The sequence below is a fragment of the Dasypus novemcinctus genome, chromosome 6 (assembly GCF_030445035.2).
Source record: "Dasypus novemcinctus isolate mDasNov1 chromosome 6, mDasNov1.1.hap2, whole genome shotgun sequence".
NCBI lineage: Eukaryota > Metazoa > Chordata > Mammalia > Cingulata > Dasypodidae > Dasypus > Dasypus novemcinctus.
The window spans coordinates 130,458,423-130,462,898 of record NC_080678.1 but is presented as its reverse complement, the minus strand read 5'-3'; positions in this window follow the sequence as shown (position 1 = coordinate 130,462,898).

The following is a 4,476-nucleotide window of genomic DNA, read 5'->3' as shown; positions in this document are numbered from 1 at the left end:
GTTAAGCAATGATTTCCTTTATATGAAACCAAAAGCAACAGAAAACAGAGAGGAAAAAGGATATAATGAACTTCATCAAAATTTAAAATTGGGGGAATTCAAAAGGCACCATCAGTAATGTGAAAAGACAATGCATACAATGAAAGAAGATATTTGCAATCATATGTTTAATAAGGGACATGTACCCAGACTATATAAAGAATTCTTTACAATTCAACAATGAAAAGACAAACCACCCAATTTAAAAATGAGCAAAGGAGACTGACATCATCAACATGGTGCTGTGAGCCATTCCCTGAAAAAGCCTTCCCCGAGATTTAGTGAACAAAAGGACAAATCCCACTGGCTTACAACTCTGGAGGCTAGTAGAGACCCAAAATGGACTTTTCTGGAGTGACCCATCTTTCCAGATTGATCCCATCTAGCTCCCCTGAGCAGGATACTCCAACAGGAAAGAAACCAGAGGCAGAAATGCCTCGCAGAAAAAGAAAAGGGGGGGGGGCATTTAAACTGAACTGCTGTAAGACATGAAAGTCCCAGAACTGAAAAGGAAATGGAAAACAGGGACTAAGGGAGGGAGAGAATTTTTAAAAATCATAGGAGGTAGGGAGAAAATTCTGCACAAAACCAACAGATCAGATCAAGATTCCTAAAGAGGGAACAGAGGAAAGGACACGTTTTCCTGAAGGTGAAACAATTACACAAAAAGTGCAACCTTAAAAATTGTTTAATTGATTTCTCATCAGAAACCACGGAGGCAAGAAGGCAGTGGTGTGATATATTTAAGGTACTGGAAGAGTAAAACTGCCAGCCCAAAATTCTTTATTTCACCAAAACTGTCCTTCAAAAATGAGGGAAGTTAGGGAGCAGATGTGACTCAAGCATTTGGGTGCCCACCTCCCACATGGGAGGTCCTGGGTTTGGTTCCCAGTGCCTCCTAGAGAAGACAGCAAGACAGAGAGCCAACACAGCGAGCTAATGCAACAAGATGACACAAGATGTTGCAACAAGGAGATACAAAGAGGAAACACAATGAGAGACACAAGACACGGAGGAGAGGTGACTCAAGTGATTGACAGCCTCTGTCCCACATAGGCAGTCCCAGGTTTGGTTCCCAGTGCCTCCTAAAGATAAGACAAGCAGACACAGAGAGTGCACAATGAATGGACAAAGAGAGCAGACAGCAAGCACAAACAATGAGGGGGAGGGGAGAAATAAGTAAAATAAATATTTTTTTAAAATGAGGGAAAGTGTAAAATACTAACAGATAAACAGAAACTGAGAGAGTGTGTCAAAAAAGACCAGCTCTACAAGAATTTACTAAAGGGATTTCTGCAGGTTGAAAGGAAAAGACAGGAGTTACTAGGAGTAATGCAAAGAAATGAAGATCTTCAGTAACAGTAACTAAAAAGGTAAATGCAAAACTGAAAAGTACTGTATCCTCAATATAAAACTCTCTTTAATTCCTATAAAAATCAGAATACAAGTGAAGAAGAAAAAGGTCTATTTCTTGATGATGGACTGCAAAATATAGAATGGTAAAATGGGACAAAAACAACATAAGGGAAAAGAGGGATATGGGAGCAGAGAACTTGTATGTTATTGAAACTAGGTTGGTTTTTTTTCAAATTAGTAGGTTATAGATGTAGGTTGTGTAATATAAACCCTAGGGTAACCACAAAAAAGTATTTAAAAATATTCAGAAACATAAATGAGAAAATGGGGAAGTAGATGTGGCTCAAGCATCCACCTACCACATGGAAGGTCCTGTGTTTGGTTCCCAGTTCCTCCTAAGGAAGACAAGCAAGACAGTGAGCTGACATAACAGGCGGGCACAGTGAGCTAACACAACAAGATGACACAATAAAGAAACACAATGAGAGGCACAACAAGCGGGGAGCGCAGGTGGTTTGAGCTAATGGGTGCCTCCCTCCCATATGGGAGGTCCTGGGTTCAGTTCCTGGTGCCTCCTAAAAAAAAAGAAGAAGAAGATGAGCACACAATGAATGGACACAGAGAGCAGACAGTGAGTACAAACAATGAAGGGGGAATAAATTAAAAAAGAAAAAGAAAAGGATCAGTCAGATACATCACAAAAGATCAACTATACAGAAAAGGAAGTTGCAATAAAGGAAAAGAGAGACAAAAACAAAAAGATATAAAATGTAAAAACCAAAGCACAAATGGCTGAAGAAAGTGGTGTTTTTATAATAATAACACTGAATGTTAGTGGATTAAATTTCCCAATAAAAAGACACAGATCAGCAGAATGGATTTAAAAAGCATGATCCATCTATATGTTGTTTATAAGAGACTCACCTTAGGATCAAAGACACTGAAAGTGAAAGGATGGAAAAAGATATTCCATGCAAGTAGTAACCAAAAAAGAGCTGGGGGTAGTGATACTAATAGTGGACAAAATAGACTTTAAGTCAAAAGCTGTTATAAGAGACAAAGAAGGATACTAAATATTAATAAAAAGGCGCATCTATCAAGAAGAGATAGCAATCATAAATATTTATGCACCTAACCACAGTGCTCCAAAATACATGAGGCAAATACTGACAAAAATGAAGTGAAGAAATAGACACTTCTACAATAATAGTTGAAGACATCAGTACACCACTCTCATCAATAGAAAGAACATCTAGACAGAAGATCAATAAGGAAACAGAAAACTTGAATGATGTGAAAAATGAACTAGATCTAACAGCCATATACAGAACATTGCACTCTAAATCAGCAGGATATAGATTCTTCTCAAGTGTACATGCATCATTCTCCAGGATAGACCACATACCACATGTTCAGTCACAAAGCAAGTCTTAATAAATTTAGAAAGATTGAAATTCTACAGAGCATTTTCTTCTCTGACCATAATGGAATGAACCTGGAAATCAATAACAGGTAGAGAACTGGAAAATACACAAATATATGGAAATTAAATAACAATCTTTTAAACCATTGGTGGTGAAAGAGAAATTGCAAGGGAAATTAATAATTACATCGAGATAAATGAAAACAAGAACACAACATACCAAAAATTATGGAGTGCAGTTAAGGCAGTGCTGAGAGGAAAATTTATATCCCTAACTGCTTACATTTAAAAAGAAGAACTAAAATCAAAGACCTAACTGTACATTAGGTGTAACTAGTAAAAGAACAGGAAACTAACCCCAAAGCAAGCAGAAGGAAAGAAATAACAAAGACTAGAGCAGAAATACATGAAACAGAATAAAAATAGGGAGAATTAACAAAATGAAAAGTTGGTTCTTTGAAAAGATCAATAAAATTGGCAAACCCTTAGCTAGACTGACAAAGGAAAAGAGAGAAGTTGCAAATAAAATCAGAAATAAAAGGGGGGTGGACATTACCAATGAAATAAAAAGGATCATAAGATGATACTATGAACAACTGTATATCAACAAATTAGACAACCTAGATGAAACAGACAAATTCCTAGAAATACATAACTCTACAAGAAACAGAAGACCTCAACAAACCAATTGCAAGTACAGAAATTGAATAGGTCATCAAAAACCTCCCAACAAAGAAAAGCTCAGAAGCAGGTGACTTTGCAGATGAATTCTACCCTTCATTCTGAGAAGAATTTATACCAATCCTGCTCAAACTCCTTCAAAAATTGAAGAGGAGGGGACACTCCTTAACTCATTCTATGAGGCTAACATCACCTTAATACCAAAGCCAGATAAAGATACTACAAGAAAAGAAAATTACAGACCTGTTTCTTATACATATAGATTAAAAAATCCCCAACAAAATACTTGCAAATCAAATCCAACAGCACATTGAAAGAAGTATATACCAAGATCAAATGGGTTTTATACGAGGTATGCAAAGGCAATTCAACATAAGACAATCAATTAAAGTAATACACCACACTAGCAAATGAAGAATAAAAGCCACTTGATCATCTCCATTGACACAGAAAAGGTATTTGACAAAATGCAGTGTCCTTTCTTGATAAAGCACTTATTTAAAAAAATAAGAATAGAAGGAACTTTCCCAACATGATAAAGAACATATATGAAACACCCACAGCTAGCATCATACTCAATGGTCAAAGACTGAAAGCTTTCCGCTAAGATCTGGAAGGAGACAAGGATGCCCACTCTTACCACTGGTACTCCATGTTATCCTGGTAGTTCTAGCCAGAGCAATTAGGCAAGAAAAAGAAGTAAAATGCATCCAAACTGGAAAAGAAGAAATAAAAGTTTCCCTAATTGCAGATGACATAATCCCCTATATAGGAAGTCCCAAAAAATCTACAACAGAGGTTCTAGAGCTAATAAATGAATTTAGCAAAGTGGCTGGATACAAGATCAACACCCAAAAATCAGTGTTTCTCTATACTAGTAATGAGCAATCTGAGGAGGAAATCAAGAAAAATATTCCATTTACAATAGAACTAAAAAAATAAAATATCTAGGATAAAATTTAACCAAGGATGTAAAG